Source organism: Pelodiscus sinensis, chromosome 3 (genome assembly GCF_049634645.1).
Source record: "Pelodiscus sinensis isolate JC-2024 chromosome 3, ASM4963464v1, whole genome shotgun sequence".
Classification (NCBI taxonomy): Eukaryota; Metazoa; Chordata; order Testudines; family Trionychidae; genus Pelodiscus; species Pelodiscus sinensis.
In genome coordinates, this window is record NC_134713.1 from 73,376,614 (window position 1) to 73,395,242 (window position 18,629).

The 18,629-nt window shown below is 40.7% G+C and overlaps 1 long non-coding RNA gene across 1 annotated transcript in view; it reads right to left on the reverse strand.

Moving 5' to 3' along the window:
• The window catches only part of LOC102450621 (uncharacterized), a 53,076-nt gene that overhangs the window by 6,918 nt on the left and 27,529 nt on the right, over window positions 1–18,629 (reverse strand). Inside the window, exon 2 of the long non-coding RNA XR_012902307.1 lies at window positions 15,720–15,806. This is a non-coding gene — a long non-coding RNA (uncharacterized LOC102450621). The remainder of the gene's footprint in view (window positions 1–15,719; window positions 15,807–18,629) is intronic.

Here is an 18,629-nt window from a genome sequence, read left to right on the forward strand (position 1 = left end):
TTTTTTCTCAGTTAGCTGTGAGCCTGGTTTTCTTTAGTGCTCTTATATCAAGGTGCTGCTTGTCTCTCTCAAGAGACAGCTGGTTCTCTCAATTGGTCTTCAGCAACTCAGCCGTCTTGCTGAGCCACACATGCTGTCTCCCACTTTCAGGGTAACAATCCCAAGTTCTTATCATAATCCTGGGATGGGTCTGCAGCTCTTAGGCTTCTTCCTATCTAAGGTCCCTTTATATCCTACGATTTTATGGTTCTCTAACTCCAGCCATCGGGCCATGTAATGGTAAGAATGGGAGGAAAAGGAAATTGATGGCGCACTAGTACCACAGGCCTGTATTTGCAAAATTTACCAGCCTCAGGTGCATGGAGCAGATGTGTAGTTATATATGGACAACACACTGGGACCAGCGCTCAAGGAAGAAATTTATATTTTCCTATTTTGAAGAATGCACAAAGGTAAAAGTTGGAGAGACCTATTACCTTTAATTAAAAATATTTATTCTTAAAAACAAAATGGCACAGTCACGTGGTTTCAACATATAGCACCATCTATACTTTGATATGATCATACATAGTGTTACAGATCATATTTTAATTAAATAGCCTCACCAAAACTTAGTAGATTTTTCGCTAGACCTTTTTTCAATCCATTATATTTATTTATAGCTCACCTTTAATGCTAAAATGTGTATTCAGGTTTCCCATCTATTACACAGTTTTTATTACTGTAGTCTAGAGGATGCAATTATCTTTTACTACTCCCATCTGCATTTGCAACTCCTCACTGTTAGAAGCTCAGATGCATTTTGTTTTTTATTTCCCCTTATAAACGCAAATTAATGCCTGCTGCTGTGGGGAATACATTTCTGCCTAAAGATCAATTAATTGTTTTCTTTCTTTCACCCGCTTCTGTATTAGAGGTGAAATTGTGTGCGTTGTGTCATTTGCATATATGATAGACAAAATACAAAATAAAGTGACAAAGTAAATTAAGAAAACAGTCCACTTTGGACTCTGGGGTAATTAGGAAACATTGTTTTTGAAATTTATGTAGTGTGCTTGCACATGTATTGCATTTCAATGTCAACTTTTTTATATACTAAAGCTTATTTGATGTATAGTATAGTAGTTATGTCCAGTAGCGTATACTGTGTTGGCAAAAAGTAATCAATTTCACTTTCCAAAAAAAGGAAAGTAGATAAGTGCCACATGCTATTGTTCTTAATCCTTCAGTTCTTAATCCTTCAGACCTTAAACCTCTCTGATCTGACACTCTCTGGTCCGGAGGACCCTGGCTATTGCTGGACCAGAGAACCCCTGCACCAGAGAGTTTTAAATTCCTTCATCCTTACTAATCTGAAACTCTCTAATCCTATTTAACTGTTGCCACTCCATGACATATTCCATGCCCCATGGCTTCTTCAAGCCTTATATCTGGAAACAGAAATAAATGTTGCATGTGACTGATCACAACGAAAACAGGCACAATTCTAATTTTGAATGGTGAGTAACAAACATGAGCATGAATAGATTGTAAGGAGAGTAAACTTAAAATAAAATTATTTAGGAAATTTGACCTAACAAATAAATTCAGGCAAGTCAAGATCTGTGTAGTAAACGGGGGGGGGGGGGGGGGGGGAGGGAGGGGAAGAATTATCTGAAAGGTTATATTCAGAATAATCACTCTGACTTGTTTGCTTATCTCTACCGGCACGTCCCTAACCTACAACAAAATCCTTGGGAAGCAAGTTCTGAGCTCTAGCTTTATGTATTTGGAGGCTGCTGTTTCTTGTTACCTCCCAAGGCAACTCTTTGTTTTCTGTATGGGAGTTATCATTAACAGAGTCACCTTTCTGCACGTGCATGAAGCCAGCAGTCCCTTCTGTCTGCCTCTTCTGAAGCACATTGCTGATTTCCTCCAATTGGCCCACAGGTGCTGCACAGTATGACATACAGAAGCAATCTGCAGATGGACTCAAGAATTGGTGTAGCAAAGCCACAATGTGAATCGCAAGAGGAGAGAATAATTCTAGGTGAGTTTTTGAACACGTGTTCTTTATTTTGTACATCAGGAAGGGGGGCTAGGTAGGGGTAAGTGGAAGGAGGTGAGGGAGGAATGGGGTATGAGCCCCTGATGGGGACTACTGGGCTGGCTTTGCGGGCTCCTCAGGGTGGAATCTCTCCAGAAGCCCCTTGATTGACACCCCCCCCCCCCCCGGATGGCAGCCTGCGGCAAGTGCAGCCGGGCAGATAGCCGAGTGCTGTGATGTGCCATGTGTGGGCACTCAGGGCACTCCAAGCCAGGACTGCTTTGCAAGCGGGGAACCCCTGAGAACTGTCTGTCTGGAGTGGGGGTCGGGTCCCTTTAAGCACAGCCTTCGGTTAGCCTGAGACAGCAGCTCCACGCTCTAAGTCCTAATCTGATGCCCTGCCGGCACTGCTTCCGGCCATCCTAAACCTTGCTTCAGGGTCTACTCAGTGTGGATATGCTAGTTTGAATTAGCAAAATGCTAATTCGAACTAGTTTTTAAGTCTAGATGCGCTAATTCAAATTAGCTCCATTTGCCTCGTCCATGAACTGTCCATACTGAGTACTTGGTTAAAATACTTTAACTATAATGTGGATGTAGACTTTTCCTCTATTTTCCCTTTTTCCTACCATTCCCCCTCTCTCTTTTCCAATTTTCTTCTTCTTATCTTTAGAGATCACTGGACACCATTTTTTTCCTCCCACAAATCAAAGCCTCAATTTTGCTTACAGAATTCTTTGGTTGCTTGTGGATCCCTCACCTCGCTCCCCTGCTACCACACACACAGAAATATAGTGTCATTTAAATTTGCCCCAAGATATTCTTATATTCCCCTTCCTGAAACTTGCGTCTCTTTGGGTTTGTCTACACTACAGCACTAATTCGAATTAACACACAAGGCAAAGGGAAAAAAAACAATGGACAATGATGAAGTAAAATGAAAGCTCTGAAATAAGAAAACTGAACACAGTTAATAAATGTGGGAGACAAAAAAAACCCACTAAGAGCCTGATTCTGCCCATGTATTCTGCTCAGTGGGAAGTACACCCATCTAATTGAGGGCAGTGTTACAATTTCTTTCAGAAAGATATTTAAAGGCTGAATACAAACAGGAGCCCATAAATGTGTAGTGCTGAAAAGAAACAGCCAACAACAACAAAAGGATAAAGGGAGATAAGATGATAGAGAAGTGTTCTACCTTTAAAAAAAATCTAAACCTTTATAGGATAGTTTGTGAAATATGTCTACATTTTGTGCATAAGATAAGACATGTCTCCAACATGTTATCATACATATTGACTTAAAATGTCAAGACAAACTCTAAAGACTTTAGAAGGTTTGACAAGATTAGTCCATTTCTGCCAGTTCCACATAAATCATGTCCATTCTGCAATTCAGTAAGCATCGGACTAAAGAATTCCAACTAAACAAGACATTAATTTAGCTTCTTGTTGAGTAGTAATTCTTTGTTGCCCCCATGCCAGTCTCTAATTTGCATTCCTGTATCTTGCATTACACCCCTCCATCAGCTTCATGGTATTACAAACTTTGATGCTGATTCTGTTTATTGCATATCTGTCAGATAAGGATAGTGTAAACTCTTTTTCCTCATAGAATTGGATTACTGGACCTGACCTTATGAAGTCTTCTAGTTCAGTCCCCAGAACTCATGGCAGGACTAGGTATTATCTGGATAGCCCCTGGTGTGTGCCAAAACTGCTCTTAAATCTCCAATGACTGAGATTCCACATTTTCCCAAGTCAATTTATTTCAGTGCTTTAACAATTTTGACAATTAAGTTTTTCCTAACGTCTAATCTAAACTTCCATTCCTGCAATTTAATCCCATTGCTGCTTGTCCTATTCTCAGAGGTTTAGAAGAAAAAAATGTTCGATCTTTTCTTTGTAACCACCACTTACGTACTGGAAACTGCTTATGTCCTTCTTATCTTCCCTTCTCCAGACTAAACAAACCCAATTCTTTCAATCTTTCTTCATACATCATGTTTTCCAGACCTTTAAACATTTTTGTTGTTTTTCTCTGGACTTTTGCCAACTTGTTCAGCTATTTCCTGAGCTGTAGTGCCCAAAACTGGACACAATACTCCTATTGAGGCCCAAGCACCATAAAGAAGACTGGAACGATTACTTATTATGTCTTGCTTATGACACTCTTATTAATATGTTTGGGTATGTTTTTACAGCAAAGTTATTTTGAAATCACAGCCTTATTTCAAAATAACTTTCCTAGCATCTACACAGCCAAACCGCTATTTCGAAATAAATTCAAAATAGCGGAGCATTTATTTCGAATTTGGTAAACCTCATTCTATAAGGAATAGCACCAAATTTGAAATAGCTATTTCGAAATAAGTACTGTGTAGACACTTATTTCAAAATAGGGGGCCTCCAGCCTTCCCAGTGTGCCCTGGGGGCCACTCCGGCTTCAACCAAGAACACTTCTCTCTCTCCCTTCCTCCCCAGAGCCCTTAAAGGGGTAGACTCTGGCCACAGTGCCTTTGCCAGCTTCAAGCCTGCCAGCCCAGAGCCAGCAGTCACTGTCCCTGACCCTGTGGCCCCAAAACATGAGCCAGCAAGCCACTGGCAGCCAGCCCTCCACCGCTCCCCAGGAGCAGTCTGCCAGCTCCCATAAGCCTTCCAGGGTGCCTTCCTGGTCCAGGGCGGAGAAAACAGACCTTATTCAGGTTTGGGGGGGATGCCCCCAATGTCCATGATCTCCACACTAGACGGAGGAACGCGACCTGGCCACCGAAGGCCACATGCGAACCCAGGAGCAGGTTTGCATGAAAATCAAGTTGGTCCAGTGAGATCCCCAACCCTGAGCCCCCCTTCCCTCTTATTTCTCTTGCTTCCCCCTTCCAGCTCCCTCCTCTCAGGTTTTCCCCTCCCCTCTCCTGCCTCCTTTTCCCAGTCTCACCAGAGTTTCATTCATCCCCCCGCAGTTTTGTTAAATAAAGAGAATTTGTGTTCATGAAAATACATGTATTTTATTTTACATCAGGAAGGGGGGTTAGGGAGGAGTAAGTGGAAGGACATGAGGGAGGAATGAGGCACAAGCCCCCAGTGGGGCAGACCAGGGAGGCTCTTAGTGCTCCTCAGGGTGGAAGCTCTCCCACAGGGCCTCCTGGATACTGACAGCCCCCTGATGGACCTCCCAGATGGCAGCCTGCAGAAAGTACAGCCAGGCTCGCAGCAACACATCCAAGAGAAGCACCAGAGTGCCCCGCTGTATTTCTTCCATGTACTCAAAAGACTGATATGTTACAAAGCTTCTTGAAACCTGCTGAGTATAGTTTGTTTTACATAAGGTAACATTACAAAATTTCTTAAAGAAGAAATGTGATTTGCAAGGATGTACTGTATTTCCTTATGAAAGTTTTGTACCCACTCTTTAAAGCAATTCCTATATTGACCGTAAAAAGATTTGACTTTTTAAATCTAATTTCAGTGTGCATTTGGCACTTTATGTAATATAGTGAGTTTCACTCCTCTGTTAACAGAACATATATTTCCAATAGAGTTTTTACTAGTGACAGAAGCAGCAAAATTAAAAATAAAATCCAAGCGAGAGATTGGTGTCTGCACAGAAATAAGAGGGACTGGGGAGGAATAGTCCTACCCCTGAACAAAAGACCCTTGAATAAATCAGCAGCAGAAATATAGTAATGTTAAACAAACCACCAAACAATCCAATGGTCCATGCAGCCCAGTATCTTAGCTCTGACTATAGTCAGCATGAGGTTCAGGAAATCCTGCAGAAAACAGCTGTGACACAATCCATTTCCCAGAAACTTCTAATTGTAAGCCCTTATTTAGTTAGATGTGGCAGAATTTGATTTGTTTTAAATCAATCTTAATGGATAATTGGTCATTTTTAAGCTTTACTTTTACCAATTTAAATGGTGACAGTTATGGGAAATGAGGGTAATATAATAGGAGGGTCAATTTTTTTTTCAACTCATCTGTCTGGCATAAAGAAGCTATTGTCATGGCAGACAAGTTGCAAAAAAATGTTTAATCTTTAAAACATTGTATGGTTTGATGTGATGCAGAGTTTGATTTAATTAAATTAATTGTAACTAATTCTCCAGAAGCACTTTTTTTTTGCCTATCTGGATATTTCTATCAATGGAATTTTTTTCTGTTGTGTGTATATTGAAATTAATGTTTACTAACACTTAATAAAATAATCATTAAAATGAGGTTTAATATAATTTCATTGTCAATATCTATTGTAATAAGATTGATGAAACTTTATTATGGGCTGAGTTAAAACTTAGTTCAAGCTAATTCGTGAATAAGAATTTCAGATAATGGTAAGAGATGGTTAGGCACCACCCCTACAACAAAGTTGAATATAGTCTGCACTGAATCTAGCACCATGGGCATATACAGGGTATGTCTATATTGCACAGCTATTTTGAAATAAGCTATTCTGGAATAGTTACTCTGAAATAGCTTATTTTGAAATAACATGTCTACACTGCAGGGAAGCCTCAAATTAGTTTGAGGCAGGCTTCCCTAATGTAGACATGCTATCTCTATTTAGAGCCCCTGCAGGCACTGGGGAGGAATAACTTAGAATGGTCCTCGTGAGGAGTTATTTTGAAATAGCAGCAGTGGAGCATCTACACACACCTTATTTCAAAATAGCTGTTTTGGAATAGGCATTATTCCTTGTAGAACGAGGTTTACAGATTTTGGAATAAACCATCAGTTATTTTGAAATTATTTGTAGATGCTCATATTATTATTTTGAAATAATGCTAGCTATCTTGAAATAATGGTGCAGTGTAGACACACCCACAATTTAACTGGGTATTGTAACTAGGGGTGTGTGCACAAGAGAGGGAACAGAAATAAGATTGGGAGGAGGGGTGAGAAGCAAGAAAAAATCAAGCAGTAGAGCTTGCAAGCAGAGTGACCCTTGGGGAGAAAAAATAAAGAAAGCACATGTGGGTCTGGTGTTGGCTTAAAGATTGGAGGACTGGCAAATTAGGAGCTTGCTACTTTTTGTTCTTGGTTCCTTGTAAACATACAAGACTGCAGCTGAGAAAAACTTGGCTACCATCAGTTTCTACTCTAGCTAGAACACCCACAGAGACTCAAATATTGACTAGCCACTTGGGAAAAAAAGAAGCATTGTGATTTTATTTCTGGATAGTTATTATAGTAATGTCCAATTTTGCTTTGAATCTTGCTTAATTCTTGGCCACAACTATGGCTTGATCAAGGTGCTTCACAGTCTAATTACACACAACAAATTCCTTATATATGTTTTGAACTTTACATCATTTAATTTAGTTATGTGTCCCCTTATTCTTGTTTTAGGAGATGTGAGAACGCAGGTTCTTGGTCTTCAAGAAAATGTTTGCAACACTGAATTCCTGGTAAGTATGAAAAAAAAAGGATTACTGTATATAATATCAGAAACTATACTTGCAGAATTCAGTTAGGCAGAACTTTCTTCCGTGAATACTGACTAGAAACAGAACATGGTTGGCTTGCTTGTTCACAGGGAAAGGGCTTATCTAATCAAGGATTTGGGATAAACTTAAAAAGCGACAAATGGTCTGGTAGCACTTTATAGATTAACAAAACATGTAGATGGTATCATGAGCTTTCATGGGCAGTGCTCATGATACCATCTACACATTTTGTTAGTCTATAAAGTGCTACCAGACCATTTGTTGTTTTTTAAATTTATCCTGTACAGACTAACTTAGCTACCCCCGAAAGTTAAAGGACTTAGGATATGTTTACACTGCAATTAAAACCCAGTGAGTGACCTGTGACAGCCGATGCAGACTGGGAGCTGTTTAATTACATTGTAGATATCTGGACTTTGACTGGAACAAGATCTGTGACCATGTCAGGTAGGAGGGCCCAGGAGTTTGGACTGCAGCCCAATCTGGAACATCTAGACTGAAGTTATACAACCCCACAGTCAAAGCCCTGCGAGCCAGAGTATGCTGACATAGGCATCTAGTTGCAGTGTAGACAAACCCTTACAGCTACTATTTCACTTACACCATGAGACTGTTTTCAGGGAATTCATGAACATACTATTAAAATTCAGATTGAAATATTTGTTTATCCAGCTGGGGCAAAAAAAAAGTGCCTCCCTTTTCAGAAGCAGGGCTCACAGGCCAGCAACCTACTGTCAAATACATTTGGTTTAATTACTGCACACAAATCCCACACAAAGAAGGTTCAGAACAACAGTTTGGAGCAACTAGAGCTACAGTAAGAAGTCTCTTCTATCCATAATATGTAAGATTCTGTAAAATGTTTTTGCTGCTATGTCTGGGAAATTTTCCAAACTAAGTTGTGGATTACAACAAAGGAAGAAAGAAAAATCAACAGCCCAGTGAAAGATGAGGAGGGAAGAAAAATGTCAACTAAGACCAGCAATTTTTCTTCCCAAAGGAAAAGAACAGTTTAGACAGAGCTGAACTTGAATCCAAAGACAGCATACATGGCAATAGCAGACTTAATAGTGATAAACTACGCCCATGACTAATGCTACACAGCACTACATGAAGTGCCAGTCATATCAATATCCTACTGCTGTGACAAATGCTACATTGCTTTAAATCTGCTTGTGCTGAAGGATGAAAATAGAGTGAGTTTCCCATTTTTCCCTCCTCTACCACAAACTTGAGAAGAGAAGGATTCCTCTAGTCTAGATCAGGGGTCTCCAAACTACGGCCCGCGGGCCGGATGCGGCCCGCGAGGCCCTCTCATCCGGCCCGTGGAGACCTTTTTGTCTGGCCCCGCCTTCTTCCGCGTGCCGGTGTGACGAGGCGACCCCCGCCCGTCCCTGGGGCGCCGCCGAACGGGCCCTTCTTGCCGCGGGGGGGGGGGGGGCCCTGTCAGGGGTGTGCGGCGTGTACTCACGCCACGCCGGGGCAGGAAAAGCGGGCCGCTCCGCTGACAAGCGGCCGCGCGGCGGCAAACGGCGCAGGGGGCGGGGGTTAGCACGGGCGGCGTTCCCCCGCCCAGACTGACAGGGCAGCCGGCCAATCAGGGGGCAGGATGGGTGGTGGTGGTAACGCCCACCCGGCGACGTGCGGGGGAACGTGAACCCCGGCGGGAACTTTAAAAAGGTGACCCCTTCCGCCCAGGTACCTTTCAATCTTTGGAACAACATACCTGTGTGAACAAACATTTTCAAGAATGAAATATGTGAAGAACAATTTGAGAACAAACTTGTCCGATGATAATCTCAGGTCACTGTTGATGTTAGGGACAACAAATCTAAAGCCAGAAATGTCTGCTATTTTGGCATCCAGGAAACAATTTCACCATTCACACTAATACAGGTGTTCATGTGTAGTGTATCAATGTGTTATTAAATAATAACTGAATAAAATAATATTAAATAAATAATTAAAAACAACATCCATGTTTTGATTGTTTTTTATTTGGACCTCAAGTGTGTAGTTGGCCCCCAAACTGCTGTTTGATAGTTAATGCGGCCCTCGGGCTGAAAAGTTTGGAGACCACTGGTCTAGATACTCATAGGAACACTGGTGACAGAAAGGTGGCATAAAGCTTTCCCATGGAATAAGGGTATGTCTATCGTGCAGTAAAACAGCTGTGGCTGTCCCAAAAAACTTCTTGAACAAGAGTGCGTCCACACTGCAAAAACACATTGGAAAAGTGAGACTCTCTCACAAGAAAGCTCTGATTGCCATTCACAGAATGGTCACAAGGGTACCCGTGCTTCTTCTGATAGGCTGTTTTTGCACAAAAAAAACCCATTTCCAGTCCGCACCCACCTTTCTGAGCAAGAGCTCTTGAGCAAAAAAGGAGTTATTTCTCATAAAAGAGGAATACCTACACTGCAAAAACCCCTCCGTTCTGTTGATTCACTGTAAAATTTCTTGTGCAAAATCGCGCTTGTGATGTGGATGCTCAGCAGGTTTTTGCGCAAAACCGGGCACTTTTGCACAAAACCTATTTAGTGTAGACATAGCCAGACAGCTTAGGCCTATACAATTTCAGTATAGATATTTGGGCTCTATCTGGAGCCTAGAATCTGAGAGTCAACAAAGTGGAGTCTAAACCAAAATGTCTGTCATGGATTTTGACAAGCTGTGGGTAGTTTATTGATCATTGAGTTTTTTCCAAAGGCAGTTTTAACATTCCTACAAGGTGACTAATGTATATATTTTCCCAGGGCCATCCTTTGGATCATTATTTTCCAAAGTGGGCTGCTGCACCCCTAGGCTGGAAACGGCTACATACCTTTTAGATAAACAAAACAGCACAGGCCCACTTTGATAAATACTGCTTTAGATTTATGGGGCTCTATATAACCACTCCAGGTAATTTGTTCCTTTCCCCAATCCGCCCCAAATCACCACTCTCCCAGTCCCCTCCCCAGTGATAGGCTGTTACCTGGGACTGTCTAACAAGGAGTGGATTAAAAAGGGTCCATTAAATCTAACCTATATGAACTGGACAGTGTCTTAGCAGAATTTTGCTCTGAATGCTAAACCTGCTTTGATTCTTTGTTTCTAACTTTCTAAGCCAGAGAGATCTAACATTTCAGAGGCTGCACATTGAGCTTGGGGCTTCTCTTTGCCTCTCCCATTCTCCAACTACAGCATGGCATTCACAATTCAAGAAAGATGTGGAAAAATTGGAGAAGGTCCAGAGAAGAGCAACACAATTTATTAAAGGTCTAAAAAACATGACCTGTGATGGAAGACTGAAAGAACTGGACTTGTTTAGTTTAGAAAAGAGAAGATTAGAGGGGACATGATAGCGGTTTTCAAGTATCTAAAAGGGTGTTACAAGGAGGAGGGAGAAAAAATTTTCTCCTTGGCCTCTGTGGATAGAACAAGAAGCAATGGACTTAAACTGCAGCAAGGGAAGTTTAGGTTGGACATGGTGGTTAAACACTAGAATAAAATGCCTAGGGAGGTTGTGGAATCTCCATCTCTGGAGATATTGAAGAACAGGTTAGATAAAAATCTATCAGGGATGGTCTAGATGGTGCTTGGTCCTGCAGTGAGGGCAAGGGACTGGACTTGATGACCTCTCAAGGTCCGTTCCCATTCTAGTGTTCTATGTCTCTATGAATCTATGAGTCTGCAGGACTCAGGGCTTGCGAGGGGCCAAGGTGGAGCCTCAGAGGCTCAGAATTTTTTTCTGGCTACAGTCTGGCCATAGGGAGCCCTCAGCTAGTGACGTGCTGGTCAAGAGAAGCAAAGTGTGCAGGGCAGGGAGTAGGCAGACCTGCTGCTGCTGCTCAAAAGAGCAATTGGGAAGAGAGAGAGAGTAGGCCTGAGAAGAAGCATCAGTGGTCAGGGACATACTTAGGTACCTATACAGCACACTTGGCTGCAGAGGGGCACCCAAAACTTAGGGTGCCCTATGTATCAGCAAGTGCCATGTATCACTAAGAATAGCTTGAAAGTTAAATCTGTTTCTCTGCCTCCATATATTGCTCTGTTTCACTTGAACTTAGATTTGTGGTTGCTTGAAAATTGCAACTTAATTTAATTTATTTTAAGAAATATTAATACATTTATTTTGGAGAGACAAAGAAATACTTCAATTAATACATGTATTTTTCAAATAGATGTAAGAATTAAAAAATGAAATTTACTGTAGGTTGGACCTCTGTGGTCTGCTGGACCAGGGAAGGTCAATGCTCCTCTCTCTAGGGCTTTCAAGGCTGGGACTCTCCACCCTGCTGCTGCCCTGATACAGACTCCATTAAAGTCAAGGGCAAAACTCCCACTGGCTTCAATAAGGCAGGGTTTTGCTCACAGATTCAGATCTTGACACAACAATTCTAGATAAATGTCTGATCATTTGTGAGCTTTGTCTTTTTTTGTTGTTAAGAATTCTTTAATGTGAAGTTTAAAAACTCCTTATGAAAAAATTCTGTTTTATTTTATTTGTCAAACTGGCTAGATTTCACACCCAGTGAAATGAAAAAAAGCAGCCATTTTCTCACACAAAAACCCAAGGAAGATAATAATACAAACAGAAGAAAGAGCTGTGCAATAGAAAGTATTAAATGTCATCTACTTAATATTTTTTCATTCCTTCCACAAATACATTTTTGGGAGGGAAGATTCCAATCATTAGCATTTATATTTTTTCATCGCTGTTAGGATGGATTTGGTGATCTCATCTGAGGCCATATCTATGCCACAGCTGCAGTCGATCTTCCAGGGTTCAAATTAGTGGGTCTAGTGAAGACATGCTAATTTGAATTGCAAGGGCACTCCCATCAATGCCAGTAGTCCTGCTCCTACGAAGAATAAGGGAAGTCAAAGGCAGAGTGTGCTCCCTTCAACTTCCTGCATGGTGAATAGCGCTTAAATTTGAGTTAAGATACATTAATTGCGTAGCTTAACTTGAAGTAACTGAAGTTGTGTATGATAATTCAAATTTATCCCCTAGACCAGGGGCTAGAGACTAGTGAACATTTTCCACATGTTAAAGCTTGCCTAAAGCCAATGGGTTCAGATCAGACTTCAAATATGCAAACAAATCAGCTGATTAAGTCAGATTGGTTTAACTAAAGACAAAATCAGCAGGAGACAGATATATGACAGGCAGTAATTCAAGCCAGGCTTACCAGCTCACAGCAATCCACACTGGTTTCCCATTTTATGGGTTCTTATAGATCATCTTTATTTCTGTACTCTGCATAGTGTGGAAGGGTGGCCCCACTCCTGAGTCCTGACACCCTGCTCAGGCCTACCTCAAACAGCCTCAGTCCTGCACTATTTGCCCTTGGCAGGATTCCAGCTCCAGTCTCTCAGCCACAAAGGTTTTGGGCCAATGCCCCAGGGTCAGCCTGGGCTGTGAAAACAGTCCTGTCCCGCTGGGATCTCAGGCTGCCAGCCAAAGGAGGGCCTAACAACCCTGGTCTGGGGCACCTCACCCTCCACCACTTAGCTATCTCTGGCACTGCTGCATGGCATGATTTTTTTTTTCTCTACATTCTCTCTCACTCTCCTCCCCCCTTCCTGCTAGGAGGGCATCCTTTTTAACAGGTTCAATGGCAGCCTCAGGTGAGATCAGCTGGCTCTGCTTAATTTGCAGCAGCCCTATCTCCTTTGTCCCTAATTGCTCAGGGCTGTTGCTGCCTTTCTCTCTACCGGCTGTAGTCCTCCAGCCTGACTCTGTCACAGGAACAACCAATGTCAGTTTTATGGTCATATTCTAGGCACAGGTTTCATTGTGCCTCTATGACACTCCAAATTTCTGAACTACTGGTACAGAAGATAAGTTTGACTAAGATTAGAAATTCACCCAAAATAATTCCTAAAGTAGATCCTTTAGAAGACATCCAGTCTTGATTTTTACAAAATGCAATGAAAGAGAATACACTGGAACTCTTAGTAAATTGTTCCAATATTTAAATTACCCTCACTGTCAAAAATTCACATCTTATTTTCAGTCTTCATTTGTCTAGATTCAACTTCCATAAAACTTTTAAAGCTTGTATTGTAAAGAAAATGGGCTTTTCATGGAGATGATCTTGCAAAACATGCAATTAAGCAATGTAACAGCAATTTTTAAAAATATGAACATAGGCTTTTTTCTAAAAGATATGCACTAGGAATGCTTGTTGAGATTAAGTGGCAGTGGAAGGGTAGAGAAGTCATAAAATCTGATGGAGCACAAAATAGGTTCTTTTATGGAATGATTTTTGTTGAGGATAAGTAAAACTGACAATGAAAATGAAGAAGAATAAAATAAAGAATAAATACAAAATGTGTGAGTTTAACGCTTTTCAGCCATAGAGGAAAATATTGGACACACAAGTAAAAATAATATTATTTTTAGTTTATCTATGTCATACAATCTTAAAAAAGGTACATATGTTTGTTAAAACTGTCCTAGAAAACCATCTCAGAAAATACACAAGGACAATCGGGGAGAGGAGGGGGAGAGAGGAGGGAGGTAGGACAGAGTTTGTTAATAAAGATGGACAGATACCAAAATATCAGACAAAGTTGACAGACCTTTAGATCAAATTACAAGTTATTTGAATTGGGAGTACAAATTAGAATATGAAATTTAAATAATCATAAAACAATGTCACACTCTGTAATTTAAAAAATCTTTTTCCCAGCTCCCACAGAGGACAGTGCAGTTAAAACCTGCTACTGCAGGGGTGACTAATAATTTTTTGCTGGGGGCCACTTCAGAAATTTTTGAAGTGGCTCCGGGCCCACAGCAGAAGGGGCGGTGCCTCAAGTAGAAGGGGTGCGGCCAGGATACTTCTGAGTTCACCACCCCCAGACCATAATTGTTCTAAGGGTGGGGGACTGCCTTTGCCCTCCTTTCCCCCTCCCCCAGTTCTCTCTGGGTGCCCATCTCTCTGGCGCGGGAGGAGACTTTGCCCACTCCCCGCCCCCAGACCTGGGGGCAAGAGGGTGTCAGGACCTCCACAGGGTGGATCCACCCACTTAGTGGGGCAGATCTGGCCCTTAGAGGCCCTTTTGCTCACCCCTGTGCTACAGTGAAGACAAGTCATAAGCTATTACAAATGCAGTCTGAAATTTCTTATAGGTCCTAAGAGATGCATTAGGGTACAGTGCACTGGACTGGGACTCTGGGAGCCTCTTTCAACTCTGTTGGGAGACATTAGGCAAGTCCCTTAACCTTTCTCTCTCTGTTTCTCCTCCCACACTTAATGTGCCTTTAATTAGTCTGTAAACGCATTGGGGAAAGGAGTCTGTTATGCTCTGCATTTGTACACTGCCTAACACAAGGGACCATGATATCCGATGGAGTTGCTAGGCACAACTATCATACAAATAATGTTAAGATTAAAAATATAGAAGAAAAAATGAGGAAAACCATAATTTAAAACAGCAGAGTCAGTAATCAGGGAAGGAAAATAGTGGAAGCTAAATCAATAAGAATTGGTTAAAATCATAGTTCTGGCTTTGTAATCTTGTTTCTGATGAAGTTTCTAAAGTAGTCAGAAGTAGTCCCACCGATTTACCCTTCAGTGAAATCTGAAGCCCCATTTATGTTTTTTTTTTTCCTCTTATATTTCATTGTGATCCTTTTGGGAGAAATGCAAAAAAATTCTGCTACAATCAAATCATGTATACTTTTATGATTATCTGACATTAATTCCTTCCAGCTTCTGAGTCTTCAGAGCCTTGTTTCATCATGGCTTCTGTTCTTTTCAATTTTTTGCCTCTAGTTTCAGATAGAAAAATATTGTTGAAAACATTTAATATAGATGAACCTGACCACTTCATTTGAAAGACATTTGAAAAAAGTCAAGATAAGTCGGATTTATTTTTAAAGTGCTCTTTGGCTTCAAAAAAGGGTGATAATGTTTGAAGCCATTTGGGTACATTTTATATTACATCTGCTTTAATTATAATATCTCTCACAGAATAAACCATAAATATCTCATCTTTTATAAATCAAGGAGTTAGTGCCTAGCTAGAAGTGCTTTCTGGAATAACAGAAAGTTAATATATATTTTGTAGGTTTATGAAGGCTATTTTAAAAAACAATGTTTTTTTTCCCTCTACAAATTATATGTCTCTAACATTACAAATATTGCCACTTGTCTTCTACTGCTGCATTTTAAACAGGAATAAAAATCACATTGTCACAATAAAAGCAAGGGAGAAAAAGAAACCTTTCTCAAAAGGCTAACCACTGACCTTCCTTCTGTGTCTTGTTATTGCTTCTCTGTGTGCTTTTTCTGGTCAAAGACTGTATCTCAGATGCGATCTCCCATTCAAACAGTCCTATTAATTCAAGTATCAAATATCATTTTTAAGAATGATGGTTTACTATTGTTTCTACTCAGTTCAATTTAAAGTGAGCTGAAAAAGAGTGTCATACAACTCACAAGAAATTATTTATGATTACAGCATGTCAGTGGCTATCTAAATGCAGTATTAATGGACTCTTATTTTTCATATTTTCAGATGCACTGTCATTATTTACAGATTATTTCTATGTCTTATTTAGATTCAAAATGAATTAACAGCAAACACTAAACATCTAGGCTACATCTCACTGGCAGCTTCTTGTACAAGAACTCTTTTGCAGAAGAGTTCTTGTGCCAAAACTCTTCCAGAAGAGAGCGTCTACACTAGCATGTGCTTTTGTGTAAGAGATGTGCTTTTGTGTAAGAGCATCCATGCCAGTGTAGACACTCCCTTGCGCAAGAAACTCTGATGGCCATTTTAACCATCAGGGCTTTCTTGCACAAGAAGGCTGTGTCTAGACTGGCAAGTTTTTCCGCAAAATCATCTGCTTTGCGGAAAAACTTGCCAGCTGTCTACACTGAATTTCCGCAAAAGCACTGACAATCTCATGTACTATTGTCAGTGCTTTTGCGGAAATACTATGCTGCTCCCGTTCGGGCAAAAGTCTTTTTCTGAAAAACTTTTGTGCAAAAGGGCCAGTGTAGACAGCTGAGATTTGTTTTCCGCAAAAAAGCCCCGATCGCGAAAATGGTGATCGGGGCTTTTTTGCAGAAAAGCGTGTCTAGATTGGCCACGGACGCTTTTCCGCAAAAAGTGCTTTTGCGGAAAAGCGTCATGCCAATCTAGATGCGCTTTTCCGAAAATGCTTTTAAAAGCATGCCAGTGTAGATGTGTAGACGTAGCCGAAATGTATATTGCCTGTCTACACTGGCCTCTTCTGCAAGAACAGTTATGCAAGAGGGCTTATTCCTGAGCAGGAGCATCATAGTTCTTGCAAAGAAGCCCTGATTTTATACAGTAGAATGTCAGTTTACTTGCGCAAGAACACACGGACAGTGTAGATAGGCAGCAATTTTTTGCGCAAGAGCGGCTGCTTTGATGCAAGATCGCGCCAGTGTAGACACAGCCCTATGGTAAATACTAGTGCAATACAAAAGGTAGGGACTGTTTGCATGTAAGATCATACAATTGAAAAACTATAGCCCTGTCATAAGGCCTAGTCCCATCATGAATTCTGCACAGATAACTTTAAACTTTGTAGAATCATAAAGGAAGAAGGGACCAAAGGTTCACTAAATCTTACACCTTTTATGCCATCTCAGAGTGGTAGCCACATTAGTCTGTAACTTTAAAAACAACTAATAGTTCTGTGGCACCTTCAAGACTAATCTAAGTATATAGAATCATGAGCTTTTGTGAGTAAGATTTGTTCTAACAAACTATCTAACCTCCAGTTAAAACCACCAGTGAAGGAGCTCCCACAACCTTCTTAGGAATTCTATTCCATTATCCTAACAGATAGGAAGTTTTCTTGCGATTTAATCTAAATCTGCTCTGTTTAGTTTGATCTCATTGCCACTCTCTATGGCCAAATGAGCTATTTTCCCCATCTTTTTTATGACAGCCTTTCAAGTATTTGAAGACAAAACTCTTTTCCCAACTAAACATACCTAATTCTTTGAGCCTTTGCTCATCTGGAAATTTGATCAGTAGGTCTCTTCAGTTAGCTTTACCCACAGAATTAATTGCAGAATTGGGGCCTTATATTATACACCAAAAAATCAGGGAATCTGCTTTGTGGGTCAAGCTGGTGGAACAAGGAAGTGCTTGGGAAACCTCTGATAAAACAAGCTGCCAGAAAGACATTTACAAATTAGAGAAACAAGATTTATTCAGGCTGCAGGCCTGTGCTGAAAAAGGATGTTGAAGTATGTGCTTTAGTGACCTACATTCTCTTATCACAGTAACTTACGGGTGGGGAAAAAAGTGTTTGAAGCTCTATTGTAGAAAATCAGATCAAATTCTGGAGGACAATTTCCTCAAGATGCAATAAACTGGAATATAAATGAAGGGAGAGGGACCCTTTCTAATAAGTATAAGGGAAATGCACTTGAATGGTGAAGAAATGAACTGCTGAACAGTGTTTGCTTACAAAAGTTAATTAAGGGCAGCCTGGCATATTGAAAATGTATAAAATCAACATAGATATATAACTTGAGTCCTGAGGGGGGGGGTCTCAGAGGACTCTAGCAACCCTGGATTATATATTATCTTTATCATGGATTCTCAAAGTGATCAGTCTTAGCATCAGATATGATCCTATTTACATAGATAAAGCCTTCAGAACCCTGGACAGAACCCCCAAAGCACAGGAAAATATGAGAGTGAAATTTCAATCATCTGAATCTTGAGGAACTGATGCTAATCTCACTTATGCCAGGTTTTTACATAGAATTCCCTTGCTTTCAGGGGAGTTAATCCAGGTTTATTCCAGTGTAAGCAAAGAGGTGAATCAGGCCTAAACTATTTGAATTTCATCTTTCATAATCAGGGATGTTATATTTGAAAGATTTATTATTCTGGTCTTTCAGGTTTTCACGCAGCCAGCTGTTATCGCATAGGAAATATTCCTAGTTCTTGGATGAGATGTCATTGTATTCTGATGGCAAAGGTTTCAATGAAATGCTTGATAATAATGAGTACTCTATATGGAACTATATAAAAGGAGAAAGTATTGATCGGATTATCCCAGAGGGTGGCTATAGTAACAACACATGAGGCCAGTTAAGCAAAGGAGTCAGCAAAAAAGAAAGTTAATTCTTTTAACATGAAAACTGCCCATGTATTTATGGGTAT